This window comes from Sparus aurata, chromosome 8, assembly GCF_900880675.1.
Source record: "Sparus aurata chromosome 8, fSpaAur1.1, whole genome shotgun sequence".
Lineage (NCBI taxonomy): Eukaryota > Metazoa > Chordata > Actinopteri > Spariformes > Sparidae > Sparus > Sparus aurata.
In genome coordinates this window covers 25,169,225-25,187,635 of record NC_044194.1, presented here as the reverse complement: position 1 = coordinate 25,187,635, position 18,411 = coordinate 25,169,225, and the positions used below count along the sequence as shown (strand labels likewise).

Genomic DNA, 18,411 nt, shown 5'->3' with positions numbered 1-18,411 from the left:
AGCATGTAGAACTGAATAAAACAGACTTGAAACATAAAAAGTTGTTGTGCTTGCACGCATATAGTGCAAGTTAAACATGATCAGTTACACGGCCGAGGTAGTCTGTGGATCGTTTAAAATAGAAGCATATCTACTCCATCAGATGCACGAGACATGGATGAAAAACACCTCTTATATAGACACAGGGTTAACCCTCAGCATACGGAGTCAGGAGAAGTGGTTGAGCTGTGATCGACTTTGATATTGAAGGGCTACGCTTAGGTCCCATCTCACACGTCAAGTCAGTACTGACATTTCCAGTTCAAACCATGACAGTCATTTTTGCCAGACCTTCAAACTCTCATCTGTGACTGATCGGAACCTTAAAAACCTTAATGAAAGATTAAAAGCCAATAGCAGGAGGATGGTAGTGCGATGGCAGCTTAAATTATACTCCTTTTTTCCCTTTAATGCTGCTGGTTGTAGGAGCCCATTGCAGGGAGGACGGAAAACAAACAGGGCTACTTCAAGACGACTTCTCTGCATCGCCTCTGGATGCCTAAGCTCCTTCTTGAGCCTGTTCCTCAAGACAGTCAGTGGTGTAGTGAGTGTCATATAATTGTTTTTGATGTAGAAGGAATCTGAATGGCCTGGTGTAACATTAGTCTGAATGATGGCCAAAGTCAGAACATCCACGATTACATCAGGAAAATATTAGTCGACGGTATCTGAGTCGCCTGAAGTGGTGAAGCTTAAAGCCGAAAACCGCATATTGAAGTTCCTGATCTAGGTTTAGTGCTGCGAGAAATATAATCTTAGACTCCAGGCTGAGAGGGAGAGGAACAGAAGAAATGTGGTCTTGCTGTTCATCGTTTGAGATCAATGTTACAACCAGTTCGGCACCACATTGTCTAGTTCTGTATCCTGTGTGTGGATCCGTAGCAGCTCCTACTTAGAAAGAAGTTTGACATGAGTAGGAATAATTAAGGCGAGATTTACCCCTCAACTTCTTGTGCTCACATATAATAGAATACTCTAAAGGGCTATTCCCTATAAGAGACACTTAAACAGAAATACAACAATGAAAAAACGAGAGATCCGTGTTTTCTATGGGTAACCGTCTTTGGCTTGGCATCCTCTACTGTTTTGTTTACTCCCGTTTGTGCCTGTTGCCAAAATCATAACTGCAGCGGGCAGACCGGAGATATGGGTTTAAAACACGCTAAAACAAAACATAAATAGTCTTCTTTGAGGCTTTAGAGGTGAGAGCAGAAGCCAAACCAAAGACAAGAGTTCGGGGCAATAATTGCTCCCAGCCTTAGGGAGCAACTGAACCGAATGAGACAAATTTGTTGTACATGGTGAAAATAAGCTATTTGGGATTCTTTGACTAGTGAAAACATGCTGCTTCCACTGCAGCCGCCACCATCCATCTTGTTCCCTCGCATTTGAAATGCATCGTCTGAGTCGACCTTTCCCCTCCGTGGCGGTGTCACTTCCTCTTTCCACTGGTGTCCCACTCCGGGTGGGAAGGGGTAGAGGGGTTACAAAGGTTAGCAGGTTGAGCTGTCGACACAGGTTTCACGTCTTAAGTGGGGTGTGTGAGGAATTGGGGTGGGACGCACAGACACTGCTGGACACTGTGTGGGGTCGCAGCACATCTGATTTATTACTGTTATCGCTGTTAGCTCCATGTTCTTGAACTCCATCACTTTTTCACCACACACTTCCCTTTCTGTCTTCATGTACATCCCGGTGTGTCACCAATATCGACCGGTTTCAGTACAATGTTGGTCCATTTTAAGCTGAAGTTGACTTTTGTTTTTTGTGTTGTATAATAAAGTTACACCTGCAGATTAACAATCTGTCTCTAAAAAGACAAAACAGGTGCATTTAATAAACAATAAGCACAAATGTAATAGTTTAATGTTTAATTTAATGTGTTTACGTCATTTTGCTGTTCCCTGCAACTATAACCGAGAAAAAAGTTGTACCTCAATGAAATGTTATACTCTTCTTATATTCATCTTTTGATAAAAATCTAAAGTTCTATGCCCTGTGTAGAGCATATTCACACAGAAGCCATTTTCCTCTGACATCACGCTCATGGGCCGGAAGCTCTGCTGTCATACTGCTGTAGTCCAGGTTGTAAGTTTTATACATTTAGGGACGTTGAAATCATTTCACCGCTTGCTAATTGATCAGCAACAGCAAAGACATTGGAAAGTGAAAACCATCTGGCCATATTTCAAGGTAAATCCACATATTTCACAACCCCTTAGCCTCCATTAGCTAACATTAGCATTAGCTATTACTGTTTCATAGTGATACACAGTGTGATAAGCCTGAAAGTAAAACACCAATCCAGCTAATGGTAAGCCATTAGTTAGCGTCAGCATTCGACCACTTCTTCCCTAACATTAGCTAATGGTTTATCAAATATGTTGGTATAGGTTGAAATATGGCCCAGTGTCTCTCCAAAGTGTTGACTTTACAATGATTTGTCAAATTACGCACCTTTATACAACCTGCAACCCCTAACACAGCACTATGACATTTACGCTTCCCAATCTGACCGAGATTACAGAGAAAATGGCCTCCGTGGGAATATGGTCTGTGGTGTTTCACTCTTTTCCTGCGGCACTGAAAATAGTGTCGACGAGGTTTTGTATCAGAGTTCGAAAATTCCAGTATGGCCACAACACTACCGTGTAATGTAATGTTTTTCTTGTTGCTCTCTGTGTCACCTCTGTCTCTGTTACATTAAATTAAATAAAAAAACACTGCCAGGGTTCCTTTTATGGCTGAAACTGAATATCAACATTACCCCTCCAGTTACCAATTTTGTATTGCGAGGTTCACTGGTTTTGGGTGGGGTTGTGCGACAAGCTGGGTGTTGGCAGATATAAGAAATTGATTCTTTTTTTTTTTTTTCTTTTTCTTTTTTAGTCCCCACACTAAGCTTGATGCTTCATCAGAGCTATGAGTTTCTTGGTTTGAGTAAGAAGTAAAGAGAAAAGACAGCCTCTTTCTCTCTCACAACAAACGATACTAGCCTGCAAAAACAGAACAGGAATCCGTGGTTTTGTCCTGCAAAGTGCCTGCAGCTCTTCCTTTAGCTCATTCTCTCTGCTGCCTTTACTTTTGGTTATCTATTATTTAGTCTTTATCTCATCTTTATGTTTGATGATCTGAAGCATCTCTGTCGGCATTGTGTGACTGTGTGTTTTAATGCATTAATACGTGGGGGTATGTCCTGATCTCTGTGAAGGAACATCTGTCCGGTCATGCTAGCGAGGGACAAACAGATTTCCTTAACAGGCCTCAGATAAAACACTCCACAAAGAGGAATGGGGAGGACACTGAAGTCTGCCAATCAACTGATTATTTTCCAGGTTACCCGGTGTTGAAAAGATAGGTGAACCTCCTTGAACAAACGCTGGGGAGACCAAAGAGTTGACTGAAAGTTACTTGCAGTCTTTCCTTGGGTGGCAATGGGACGGGCTGTTTGCTCAGGCTTTTCACTGACTCACAAATCAAAGTGTGTGTCAGAATGGAGAGATTAGGAGAGCCAGAATAGGCTTGGGATTCTACCTGCACCCTTGTCTCTTTGTTGTCACCCACCTGGATGAAGTGTTAACGTTGCGTAACACGTGTACACACCCACCAAAACAGATGCACGCACACACCTTTGTACTCCTACAATAAAATGCAGCTGCTTATCTTCCTCTTCTGAACCGAGGATGTCCAGTGAAGACTGTTTGAAGCACTAATGAGCCTATTGTTCAGATTAGGAGATTCCCCTTCCACTGGAGCATTCGGCTGCTCTCAGTGTGGCTCGGCCCAGCAGCTCCTGTCATTTCAGGACATGACGCAGACCTTAAAGCCGGTCAGCAAACTCGTGCACGGAGCTAACTGGGGAGAGGAAGGGTCGGGAAATACGCAAATGTGATGACAGAGTTTCAAAGAGAAAGGGGAAGTTGGTGGCAGCTCCCCTGCAAGAGCTGAGTGATTTGTCATTCATCAACCGTAATAAATATTATCAGACGCCATCGTACTGGCTTGGGTAGAGTTACAGCACAAGGCTCAGAGTCAAGTTGGGTTCTACTGAATTAAATTTCCCAGTGAGGTTGTCTTAACATTTGTTTATCAGGAAGCAGATAGCTGCTGTGCTCTGCCAGGAGCTCAGGTTTCAAAGACAAGGCTGGATAATGGAAGACGTTTAAAAAGCCATCTGTGCAGGATCTTAAGTCCTGGATGTGTTGCTCGTCATTCACCTGATCCCTTTTCCTGATTTCTGAAGATTGAGGGTTTAATTCGAACCTCTCCGCTTTCCAGCTGCTTTGAATTCCCACCATATTCACTCCATTTGGGGAAAAACAGAAAATACGTGTTTTGACAATTTCACATTTCACTGGCTTTCGTGGCTTCCCCGCCTCAGCTGCTTCGCCAATCCGTCACTCCGCTCCCACTCCTTGCATTTCCTCTAGGTGAATTGAACCTTGTCTCACCGTTCAATGAAGTTGAGAAGAAACGGGTGGGGCATTACCTTTCGGAAGTGAAGGTAGCTCTCTGACCCGGCGTGGTGAAAGGCCCTCAGGCCTCGCTGCATTGCTCACATAAGATGATCTCTGTGGGGAAAGCAGGAGATTACATCTGATAGGAAGGAGAGTTTTGTGGAATAATCCGCTCTTCTCATCTAAGTCATGGTGTTGAGTGATGAGGTCTCAAGTGTACGTTAGTGGAGAAAAGAATTAACAGAGTAATGTTTTAACCTAGCTTCTGTTCTCAAGAAAAAAAAAACTATGCGGGATTGTCTGTGTTGAAACTTAACATTTTTTACGTTGCAACTTCACAGTTCTTTAGGCTCAGTTTTCTATCGTATATCGTTACAAATGTGTGCTTGTGCTGTGGTTAGGTTTGGGTACAAAAACTACTTGGTAAGGGTTATAAAAAGATTGTGTTATGGCTTAAAACACCCCTATCTGTCACCACAAACTAGGGTAAGGGTTAGTGTCGAGATCAGGATCAGGGTAAGGGTTAGGAGATGTCCAGATATCTGCTTTTGTCGCCGCATACACAGCTGCTAATTGTTCTGAGGTCTCACTAAAAATATCTTGTTTCAAAATGTGGAAATGCTGTGGTCCCTTATCAAAACTATCCAGTAGTTTCACATTTACAAATGTTGTAATGCAGTCTTCAACTGCAGACGGTGGCCTGCCAGCCTTCCTTGCCTGTTACTCCACCACCGTCCTCTCCATCTCCACATGTGACAGTCAGGTCAAAAACACGTAACGTGAACGTAATATGACACACATTGTTGCAATATCGATATGGTATGTATCAGTAGTTTACCGAAACTGACAGCATTTGATCCTGTATACTTTCTTTCATTTTTTGTACAGCTCAGTGCTTGAACTGTCACATGCACTTAATTTGCAACAATACACTATTTGACAGGACACTGGAAAGTACGCCTCATCGAAGATTTCTTTTCATGATAATCACAGTGTGTCAGAGCCTATTTTTGTCTGACTCAGAGACAGGAATTTCCAATTTGTTATCGACATCGTATCAAACTTATGACAACTTACTGATCAAAGCAGTGAGCCACAGCCTGTCAGCCAGTAAAACTTCAGTGTGATATTTTAAATGTCACCCTCATCACTCTGACTGTCTTCACGCTTCACTGTGTCTTATGTCTTCTAGCAATGGGATCCTGTCAGTGGAATGTGCTGAGGACTGGCCTTGGGAGGTGATCTCAGGTAGGTGAATTACCGTTTCTTTTTCTCACTGGGCTCACGTGATCTGCTAATTCATGTGTGGGCTGTTGGCCTTATTTATGTGTTTCAACTCGCTGGAGCTCAAGCCACACTGAGACTCACGAGCCGTGTATGGACTGACACGAGATATGTCAAATGGCCCTTGGCTGGATGTGTATATCTTAAGAAAATGTATGAAACATAACACATAAACATGAAAAATCACAGAGGAAATAATCAGTTAGATGTTTGGCCTCCAGAAGACAGTATAGATTGTCTTAGTGAGTACCCCTGCTGTCCCCAGATGCCACTAGCTCTGTTAACAATAGATCACAGCACTGCTGTGCTTGTACTTTTGTTTTGATTGAAACCAGTCTCGCTGGCTTGTCTGTCTCGCGCAGGAGCCTGAAAAGCCTTCTTCTGCCTGCTTCTTCTGTCAGGGTTGTTGCTGAGGGAGTAGTGGAAATGTTTGCTCATTACGCCCTCTGTGATCTTACTTAAAATTAAACTTGATGTAGCTGGGGTTAGCCTGCTGACGGTTGTGCTGATGTTGACGTTTGTTTCATAGTCCGGTTAGTCCAGTTCATGGCTCCAGCGATCTGTTCTCAGACTTGATGCAGGTGTATAAATCCATGATAATGGGAAATAAAAGTAGCTCTCATTGAGGTAAAGGTCAGCAGCGAATCTATTATTGACCTTGTTACTGTCATTTTCAGTATCACAATGATCTGATACCACTATTGTGTCTTTCTCTGCTATTGAAACCCCACAAGCATGAATTCCTGTAAATGTTAGCTTTAGGTGCTTTCTCTACAACTGTCTCTTTGCACACAATGACTGCTTTGCTTTTTAAATTGCTAATCAAAAATGTTCTAATGCTAAAAAGCTACAATAAAGTGTCATCACATGGTGTCAAATGTGTTGCTCAGAGGTGAGGTTCACATTTATGGAATGTTACTCAGTGTATTTACTCAACTACTGAGCTTAAGTTCAATTTTGAAGTACTTTACATAAGAATTTACTTTTTCCTTTTCTTAAAACTTCCACTCCACCACATTTACACTCAAATATTGCACAATTGACTCAAAAAGAAATTTGGTAACCTAAGTTACTAGTTACTTTGCGGATTACATGTTACATCTGAGTGAAAGTAGTGCATTTTAATTTATTTTCTTTTTTGTTTTAACTTAATTATTGGACACAGTAATCAACCTGGCAGGTAATCATTCGACCCACTGTATACAGCAGGGATGGAATGTAACTGAGTAAATGTACTCACTGTACTTACTGTACGTACATTTACTTTACTTGGGTAGTTGCATTTTCTTCTACTTTCTACTTGTCTACAGCTTGAAGGCAAATAGTGTACTTTTTAATCCACTATGTATGTTTAATAAATTCAATGATCAGTGTCAGTTATTAATTTTAATTATCATCAATCTGATTAAACATCTTAATCATTTGACCCAAAGTATACAGTATCTACATACATGTAAATATATAACGTTTATTACTGGCTTTTACTTGTACTCTTGATACTTAAAGCCCCTGTACGTAGTTTTTAACTGGATATAGAAAAGTCTCTGGTTTCTGCTGATGTGTCTCTGTTACCTACAACAGCAAATGAGCCCATCAGCGTGAAGATACGCTATTTCTAAGTAGTCTAATTCTATACCTCTGAAAGGCATTGGTCGGGTCGGACCACTGATGAAACGACTTACGGCAGTCAGACCGGAACTGACGACATTCAGGATACGGCATAGCTGTTTTGTTGCTACGTTAGCCAGTGCTAACCGAGCTAAAACTTTTGTCATGCCTGATAATGAGACAAAGAAAAGAAAAAGAATTCGAACCGAAGACCAACGAAAGGCCAAGAGGGAATCCGATCAAGCTAGGGCTAAAACACGGATAAACATTGGCGATTCCTTCCAGAGATGGAGAGAGTTGCGGGGCTTGAAGGGAGGGTCGGATCCAGAATTCGCCCAATTCCTCCTAGACAGGTTTGTAAATTTTATTTCATTTATGAAATGTAATGCGGGACGTAGTTTACAGCATTACATGAATTTTTGTTGTTACAACAAAGCTGGCTAACGTTACCACTAGATTAGCTCTAGATACTACACTCGTGAAAACGATAACAAACGTCTTAGATCACGTATCCATTTCAGCCGTGTGTATGCTTCAGCCCAGCCGACCTGCAATGATGCATCGGTAATATCCTCTGTCATTATAAATGATTCAGTTTCTTACTTAGAACAAAACATCCATCACAGTCACTGTGACTTTGCTGTAACGCTAGCTCTGTAGCACCGTGGGTAATATATATAGCTGGGAAATTGCAGTGCAACAGCAGCATTACTTTGTTTCACCGGCGGCATATTATATTAAGTAGAAATACAAATAGACACATTACCTCGTCCATATTCCGACGTTTCCAAAACAAATCTACACATGCCGGCCAGACAAACGTCTTCACGACAGTGGGCGCTAGAGCTCATGGGAAATGCAGTCTTCATTCCGGCAAAACACTACCGCTTTCGTCCAGTGGGGCCGCCAAAATCAAAACTAAATGAAAAGTCTGTACAGGGGCTTTAAGTACATGTTTTGCCAGAAAATATCATGATGTGATATACATTACTTTTACAATGAGTTATACTTACACTCATACCAAATAGTACGAGAGAGAACGAGACAACCATGGTTTTATGACAACCCCCCAACACTTGGTTTTGACTTTGTGAGGATAAGAGGCACTCCAAATAAAACAAATAATTAATTGAATATCTATTTTTAAAATATGTGTTATCACATTGAAACAAAAATTTAAGGCATAAATCAATAACAAGCCAAATCTATAAAAACTATTGTCCTTTACAATACAGATAAACATGATAAACTGCAGCCAAATTATATTTCATTTACCACCTTAAACAGAGTATCCATTAAACAGTGTGAACCACGAACAAACCATTATCATCTCTCATGGAAGCATGAGGAAGAGAAAACACAACAATAAGAGGCAAAAAGGACGAAAAGAGGGACTGTTTGATGTGTCTGTCATTATAACTCATTCTCAGTCTTTTCCCAGCATGTTATATCTCCTTCAGAGAAGACAACAATGTATTTATAAGTCTTACATTCAGGTCAATACAGCAAATGCTGAAACAGAGACAGGCATGTCAGCACAGGCCTTTCATTTGATCCCTTGTGATTAAATACCTGATGGTTTGGTAATTATGCAATAGTTTGCATACATATTGAATTGGTTGGTGTTGTTCCACGTTGCACTAGCATTTCTCAACAGATGTTGGCACATGCAGGGTTGGTTGTGTTTCATCAGACACAAATAAGTGATAATTCAAAGAGTAGCTTTCATAAACATCCACTGTAATTTGGAAAACACTTGATTGTCATCACTCCAGTGATGGAAGAAGTGTTAAAATCCTTTACTTCAGTAAAAGCACTAATACCAAATTGTCAACAATACCACACCACACGTACTTGCGTAAGTATTTACATGTATTATATAAGTGTAGTAAAATGTTCCCTGTCAGTGTTGATGTTGTTCGATGATTTTTGTGTATCAAAATTACTGCTGCATTAATGTGTATGATGCATTTTGACTTCTGAAATTGTTTAAGGTTGAGATCTGTGCAGTGAGAGTCTAAAGTAACATAAAATGGAAATAGTACCTCAAATGCGTGCTTATGTGTTGCACTTGAATAAATGTACTTAATTACATTCCACCACTGCATTGCTCCTTCCATACTATACCTCAGCGTGCACTTTCTCAACGCTAATTGGCCGCAGGCTGCGAGGGGAAAATCGTACAGTGTAGTCCAGTGTGAAACAGCATTCCTGGGTCAAGTGGCTGCTCTCAGGGTGACTCGACACTTTTGACATGTGGTTCGCTGTCCGGCAGCGGCAGGAGCAGCAGCAGCAGAACACTTGTGTTCACAACGTTTGCCTGTTAGGATTAGCGCAGTGCAGCTGCTTTGCTCCTCACAGCTGACCAAAACTGGGACGAGTTGGAAAGAGGTGGAGCTCAGTGGACCTCTTTGCTCTATCAGTCACTCTCACGCCCATATTCCTTCAGTGTTATTGTCGCTGGCAGGTGTTTTGTGCAGATTAATTGTATGAACGAAGGGATTCCACATTCACTCTTTATCGTCAAAAGTGCTCAAAATGCACACCACGGTTGATGTACAGTATTTTTTTCATGTCACGCTACAAATTTGCTCACATATGGCTAATAAAAGTTGACCGATAGATGTAGATTGCTACAAATTATTACATAGAGCCCCTGCACAGGGTTGCCAAGTCTGCTAATCATAAGCGGCTTTGAGCTTGTTTTTCTACAAAGTGACTTACAACTATTGGCTGTTGCATGTTGTGTTTTTGTTGCTTGGTCCCAAAGTGTAGTTGATGCTTTTGGTTTGCGCCCATGTTATCTTATAAAGGGAAAATGCCTAGTTTGTTTCCATGGACCTGGTTGCTTGTTTCTCTTGCAAGATCTGGCAACGCTGCCAGTAAGATATGATTCAATAAGACGTCGAACCGTGTGATTGCTTCTTCAGTGTGAGCTTCTTTATCTAACGCTCATAGTTCCGACCCGTTACTGTAGGTATCATCAATGAGATCCTGTCCTCTGGGTCAGGCCCTTGTTTTTCTTCATGTTCATGTTCTAGAGCCAAACAGAGGAAACATCTGCTTTACTGCTGTTCTAACTGCTCCAGATCTACACACACCCACACACACACAGGCGGGCCTACAGTAGTGGTTGGGCCTGCCAAAGGAAGAGTGTTACTACACAAAGCACACATGCATTGATACTTAAACACACACACCGACAGACACGCACGCACACACGGGCGTACACAAACACACACACACACACAAACACACACACACACACACACACACAGATGCTGCTTGTCTTCCTCTCATCCTCATCCTGTCACAACCACTGTGCAGTTTGTCCTCCAGCCCTCTGTCTCTGCCATCAGGACCTGCTCTGACAGCTGCTCTGGCATCCAAATCTATCAGTGCCATTTTCTGTGTGACCTTATATTGGCCCGTCTGTTCCCTTTCTGCTTATCTGTCTTGACAAGCAAACATTTTACAGACTGGGTTGTGCCACAACCGACTTTAGAATTTCTCCAAACTAGCAAAAACAAACCCAAATACATTGATATTTCAGAGTTATGTGTCATAAGTCTAGAGAAGTAGTCAGTCAGAAATATGAATATAGTAGCAAAGGAACCGCTGCTTGGGGAGCAGTTGGTTGGAAACGGCAAACTGGCGAAATGCTGAAGAAAAACTCAGAATTAAAGACATCAAAATGATTTTAAAGCTGTCAATATTGAAGCAAATATGTGGGTTAAACAAAAGCAACTCATTAAATACTGACAAGTGCTGAGACTCAAAAATCTACTTTCTTACAAATAGGAGGTTTAAGGTTGAGGATTAAAAGAAGCCATTGCCAAGCCAAAAGAGGTTGCTTTGCTAAGTTGTTTTGCAGTTTTACAGAGCTGTACCAACATCATGCTACTGCCACCTTTGCTTCTGGGAGAAAACTTTCACAAATTATTAAGTACTAAGTATTGTAGGTCGTCGGCACTCAAAGAAATGACTACTACTGTTTTTCTTGCAAGGATAGCTTTAAAAAATAGTGTTATGACAGATCAGCGGAGCTTACGAAGATTAAAATGAAATGTAGAAACAGTCCTGGGAAGGGGAGGCTGCTTCAACAACGACTGTTTTTCAGTGCTACAGTGGATCAGGCTTGGACTCTAATGCCTCGCCATCACCAAGGCACAGAAATAGCTCTTGTGTGGGCCCTTTCAAATTTTTAGAATAATAACCCTTGTCACCCAAAAGGGAAAAGGCAAGGTCTGTCCTTCCCAGAGATTATGGTGGGAAGAATCGATGACTTCCTCCATCGTTCTCCCTCAGGGGACAGGGGGACAAGTCTCACTGGTATTAATAGTACTCCTCTGATAAGCCTGCTAGTGTGCTGCCTTGTGGTGTCACAGCCTGCTTGTCTCGTTGTGAGAACCTCTTGTTATAGTATCAAAGAGCTCTTATAGAATATACATTCCCTCGCTTTCTTGTTTTTGTTCTTCTCCCTGTGCTTCACTGTACATCACAGCCTTTTTACAGTACAATGGGGGACACTTGAGTGTCCCATCAGTAGACACTTGACACTGCGTCTTTGACAGTTTTTGCTGTCGGGGCTGTGATGCTGCCCGCTGCCCCAGAGCTGTGTTTCCATTGGAGCCTTGTGTCGTAAAATACTGGGAGCAAAGGTGATATGCCTCCCTCGTTGACACGGCCGTTATCCTCAATGGCAGGTTGTATGTTTGCCTCGGGGCCAGGCGAGCCATTCACCCCGACACACTGGTCACAAAAGGAGCTGTAAATACAGGCGCTCAGCTTTTTGATTAGCTCATTGTTTCTGAAAGCACAGGAAACATCATATAACACTTCAGTATATTGTTAGAGAGAAAGGAGAGCTGTGCTGGGAGAGAGTTGTTTAAAAAAACAAGTTTTTTAAAGACTTCTACAAAGACGTGTGTGCAATTAGAAACAATAGTGTGGTTAAAATTGAGAAGTGACTTGTAACCATTCAATTGATTCTTTTTTCTTGACTTCTCAAAGAGTTATTTTTCATTCTCAGCTGGTTTGATAGCCTCAATGCCCCAAATAGGTTCCCTGAAAGGAGAGCATGGGAAAAATAGCTGTCGTTGTGGAAACTGCTGGGAAAAAGGCTGAGTTCTCATTGGTAGCGGTGCAGGGGCATTGTGGGATGTGAGGGAGCTGAGAAAGACTGTTTTGCTCCCTCTGAGAAGGAGGAAACATGGAAACATGGACACAAAAAGCACCGAGATTAGACCAGACCAAGCAGAACTAACTCACTGCAGTTTCTGCTCCGTTGGCTTCACTTCACTGGGAAGATGGGAAGATGAGAAGTGGATGGTCAGTGATAGTGGCAGAGAGGTGGGCAGGGTGGCCCCTCTTGTTTCACAATCGTCTACTCCAGCCGATTTAAAATCCCCTGACGTCGGCACGAGCAGTGGCGGCCTGCATACCGACATACCAGGCTGATGGCTGCCGGCCCATTAGCGAGGCCCAAGTGGTCGAGCCCACCCAGGGGCTGCCGACTCTCTCCTGCCCACCTTCTGCCTTCCTGCCCAGCCCTGGCTCCGGATCAGAGGCAGGCCGCACGTCGGGGGACAGGACTAATGATGGCCACAGCCATGCCATCCCTTTCATGCCCTAACCCAAGAGTACAATTTTGGCTAATGCTATTTCCTGCAGATAAGATGCAAACAAGCTCCTTTTACTTCTTTTTTCTCATCAGAGGTTTGGGAGTCGAGGGAAGGGTGAGCGGTGGCAAAATACGTGATGAAGTCCGTGCTCTGTTTCATCATCAGCTGGTTGGGTGCAACGCCGCTTCACTGTGGTTACCATGCCTGCCATCACTTTGCATTAATTTAACATATCAGAGAAGTCATCAATGAAGTGGAAACAGTGGAATGAATTTAGGTTAGCTACTTTATGTGCACAGAACCAAATCTAGTTATCCACATCGAACCATTTTGCCCTCCATCAGTCCCTAAGTGGCTTAATCAAGACTTTGTTACGTGATTATTTTACTCACCCAAGACCTTCTAAATTGTTTCCAGCCTAAAAGGAGATTGTTGGAGATATTCATGCTACATGGAAATGGCCTCCAGTTTTGTAGCTCTATGTCCACACATTATCTTTCTTTAAGGCACCAGATTTGTAGTCAAAAAAATCTAAAAGAAAGCCATGCTTTTGCCTTGATTTAATGTCCCAAATGCAGCAATATGTTATTCTATTCTCTGCTGCAAAAAGACACGAGACTATTGATAATTGTCAGTTGGTTGTTGGTTTGTTGTCAGATTTTCACAAAACTTGGATGGAGATGGGTTTTGGCCCTATTCGCTTTTGGTGCTGATCTAGATAAAGGGACACATCCAGGGACTGTTTGTCACTTTGTTTAAAGGTGCAAAAAGTAACAAATTCAGTTAAAAACCAGTTTTTCATATTATGATGTCTATATTTATTGTGTTGCAAGAATCTACTGAAGTTAGCATGTAAAGGCACAGCCCATCTCAGTCCGACACTCCTGAACCAATTTTCTGAGGGAGTAAGGCATGGATCTTGATGAAAAAAAATCAGGCGTATTTAGGTGGCTGGTATCTGTGAGTGAGTAAAATTTTATGTGGATCCCAAATCAGGTCAGCTTAAAGGATTAAAAAGTCATGTAGGATATCAAGTTTGATATTGGATATGGCTTGAATGATTTTACAGGGATTGTTAGGCCTTGGCAGAGGTGTGATTACGATGTCATAATCATATACATGAGTTACTAATACATGACTGACAGGACTAGTGTCATTTGAAGGGATTAATGTAATCCATTGTGAATCAGTCCAAAACAACAATAGCCCGCTCAGCGTTATCTTACTGTCAAGCAGGCTGTCATTAAAGTTAATCTTTGATGCCACTTACTGCATGATTTGACCAAAAACTGTTTTATAAGTCATGTAAATGATAACCAGAGCAGCTCAGCTCTGTGTGGAAGTTACCCAGAAGTGTAAGGACGTGACGGTACGACGCAGCCGCGATCAAACCCAATTCACTACATGCTTTGCAATCCACATTTTGCCATTTAACCCTACCAGCACTGAGGCAGAAGAGAAATTGCTGCCGTCATCTTCGTTTTTCAGAGGAGTAAAATCAAAAATGAACTGAGTCACAACCATCACGTGGGTTCTCGAATTTAATTAGATGCAATAATCCGTTCAACCAACCCATGTGCTGCTTTGCTGTTTACTGAAAAAAAAATTCATCAAATGTGCTTCCTCCTTCAAGAATCTGTACGTCATACAGACACGTCAGCTGAGTACAGTGAGGGTGATTGTGGATCCTCTTGGCATTTGTATCATGTCTCTGGCCTGTCTCCGTCTCGCTCTCTCTGTTTGAGGACAGCGGTGTCGTCAGTGGGGATGCGTGATGATGGCCTGAGCGGGGCGCACACATCCGTCCACGTGCCCCTCTGATCCCAATCATTCATAAATTCAGCCAGAAAGATCTGTATCCGCCGTCCGCCCTGCGGTGTCTGTTATCTGTGCCCACCACCTCCCTTTGGCTATTAGGGAGGAATGAGATGCCACGGTACAAACGCACACAAACACTCTCACATGTCTGATTGCGATGACAGCAGTCTGTCTCCTGTACTCATCTCTCTCTGGCATCTCTGACATATCTTTCCCCTCTTTATTTATTTATTTCTTTTACCTTTTATGTCCATCATTTGGTTTGTTCTTATTTCCCCTGTCTTTTTTAAAGGCTACTTCACTTGTGTCATTTTTCTGAAGCTTCTGCTTTTCTTATTCACTTCTGCCTCTTTCTCTCTATCTGCACTTTCTCACCATTTTCTCCCTGTCCCTCAGCCAGCAAAAAAAAAAAAAAAAAAAAAAAAAGGCAGCAAAATTTCCCCTCAGTCATTTAGCCCAGATTCAACACTGCAGGCAGGCAGGCAGGCAGTGTCGAGGCTGTTACTTACCAGAATGTAAATAGAGCAGTGTTTTTCGCATTACTTCACCGCTTATTTTTAGTAGGCGAACAAGAGCAGGCAAGGGTGTGCCTTTTCAAGCCCCGGCTGTTAAGTCTTATCAGCTGAATACACAGGAAGAAAAAAAAGGAGAGAAATTATAAATCAAACAAAACAATAATGACACAATACAGGAAGTGATGTGTTGATTTATGGTTTAACTTTTAACTGAAACTGGCAGACAATACTGGGGCAGCAGCTTTTTTAAACGTAGGGAAAGAATGTTGTCTCACTGTCTCTGTTTTTCTCTTTCTCACTGATGCACTATGCACGCACTCAAGGCGTAATAAATTCTCGTTTTAGCTCGAAACTTAAAGGAGACCCACTATGCTTTTTTGTTTTATTCTCCATTCCTGTGGTGTTTACATATGTTCCTGTGCGCGTAAAAGGTGTTGAAGGTTGAAAAGGTCAAAGTCTGGACGGACAGAAGCGCCGCTCTCCCACAGAAGACGCCGCTCTTGAAACGCCTCGTCAGTACTCGCCCCTTTAATTCTGTGACTTTGTGACATCACACAATGTCACAAAATCCCACGATTGCATAATGTATGACTAGTGGCTATAATGGCATGTAAGAATTGATTTAGCACAGCTGCTCTGTTGTTGTTAGCAGTCCTGGCTCAGGCATGTCTGAGCTGACCAACTGGAGCAAACTGGGTTTTCAGGAGGGGGTCTGAAAGAGACAGGAGCTAAAACAGAGCGGTTCAGACAGAGGAGAAATACACTTCTGCAGCACTGAACAGTATGAAGAAGCTGATGTGTTTTTGATCATTAAAGCATGTAAACCTATTCTAGCAGCAACCCAAAATAAAAGTATGAACCTGAAAGTGAGTATAATATGTTTGCCTTTATGATAAGCAGTAGACGCCAGGCTGCGTCACCTGGATTTTCCCTTCCAGCGACACATTTAAACGGACAGTTACTTGTGTTTACACAGTGATTCATATCATGTGCGCCTGCAACTTCCCTGGCAAGGTCAAAGTTTTGTCTGAAAGGCTCCTCAGCAACAGCTGCCAACCATTCCTCGATATCTTCCCCTAACATCCAGGGATCAAACCAGTAACACCAGTCTGTATTAGCAGACACAGCGGCTGCAGCAGTGGGGAAGCTAAGTGTCGGACAGTGGCGGTGTCTCGCTGCCTCTGTGCCTGGCAGTGTTCCTCCCAGCCGCCCCTCTGCTCACACCAGGAAATGTATTTTTCCAACTCATTCTCCAATGCACTTAATTCCTGCTTGCTCTCCAGCGACAAAGCCAGAAGCAAAAGAGATCCATTGCTGGCAAATGCTCGCACTCCTCTCGCGCTAACCGTCTCCCTACACAGCTTTTACACCTCGATTTTCCCCTTTGCAGAAACGGCGTGACGACATTGACACTCGGCGTATGTGGCTTTGGAAATGACAGTAAGCAAAATCAGTGAGGTGACACGCCAGGCCGTTGTCACGTCGCATAGATGAGCTACTGCTCCTTTTCTCATGCGACTTTTCTCACACAAAAATGGATGAGTGTTTGTGTGTTGACGTGCGTACGTGCGTGCGCTTATATACAGTATGTGGAGGGAGAGAGGTGCTAAACCCTCCATGTTCAGCGCAGTCACCGAACATGATGACTCAGTTGAATTTCCACTGAGGTAAGCTGTCACTCTCTGATGAACAGAAGCACTGAGTCACACCCCACACACACATGCACACACACACACACACACATACACCACCTAACGTCCCCAACTAGCTTGCAGCCAGCGGGGATTATATGCTGAATATTTTCAGTGGAGCCATCAATAAATACAACAGAACACAACTCTCTGCCTCTCTGTGATGATCTTGGTGCGCAGCCATAGACACATACACACGCAGACACACACACTTGTGCTTGGCCTTGTCCCTGTCCAAACAGCCCTTCTATAGTGAGAGGCTCCAATGGAGTGGATCAGCTCCAGCTAAGACACCCTTTCACACTTCCTCCCTCCCTTTCTCCAAACCCTCCCTCCTGTGTGACCGCAGGGCCTTCCTTCCTTCCTTCCTCCTGACACAGAGGCCTGGGGGAGTCGCAGGGGAGTCAGGATGGCCGGATGTGGCCCGATCAGACGCACAGACAGACAGACTGACAAGGAACAGACATGCAGACAGGAGGATGCTGCTGCTGCTGCTGCTGCTGCTGCTGCCGCTGCCGCTGCGGACTGTGGAGTGTGTGCTAGGTTTTCTTCCCATCCGGAGCTACAAGGAGAATGACATCATTCCTGTTTTGATAGGACAACAGGAAGGTGAAGGGGAGACGGGGAGCAGCAGGGTGCGTGGCTGTGAGCATGAAGGAGTATGAGGAAACAAAAGGAAGTGTTGATCAGAGGCTGTGACAATGCCAGTGGAGGTGGAGGAATTTTTATTTCCAGAAACATTCAAGACATTCGCTCCACTCCTCTCCTCTTCCCCCAGAATCTAATAAAGCAATAAAATCAACAAAGTGAATTAGGAGTTGAGCCGGATTCACCTCACAGTTCTTTTATATGTCAGTCTCAGATTCAGAGCGTAGAATTTGCAGGCGCAGGGCTTGCACCTCACACAGGAAGAGCCCCGGCTATACAAGGCAACCTCATGTCTTAGAGTGTTCAACTCTGTACCTGTAAGCTGCCTGTACAGCGAGACTCATATCAGCTTTGTAGTTTAAGAGCACTCCTTCTCAGTGCAGTTTATCTCCTGTGCAAAGACAGCCATTTCCTCCACGGTTCTCTGGGGGAAGAGGGGAAGAGAAATGATAGCAAGTGGCTGAAAGAGCAGAAGAAAGGAAGACAAAATGAAAGGAGGATCACAATAATAGCAATCTCTCTTCTCTCCCCTCCTCTGTTTTTTTTTTTTTTTTTTTCTCAGAAGAGGATACAGTGAGTGCCAGCTGTGCTCTGCTGCTGCTGCTGCTGTACAGTGCACACACATACTTCAGAGAAGTCAACCTCGCTGCACTCCATCCACCCCATTGAACTGCCAGCTCTGGTAATCAATTCTGAGCCTTGTGCTGTCACTGCTGGCCTCTGGACA

General features: G+C 43.2%; 1 long non-coding RNA gene across 1 annotated transcript in view; it reads left to right on the top strand.

Moving 5' to 3' along the window:
* LOC115586341 (uncharacterized) overlaps positions 1 to 18,209 on the top strand; it is a 108,917-nt gene extending 90,708 nt beyond the window's left edge. The window contains exons 3-4 of the long non-coding RNA XR_003984858.1: positions 5,689 to 5,744; positions 17,386 to 18,209. This is a non-coding gene — a long non-coding RNA (uncharacterized LOC115586341). The remainder of the gene's footprint in view (positions 1 to 5,688; positions 5,745 to 17,385) is intronic.
* Positions 18,210 to 18,411: the final 202 nt, after the last annotated feature.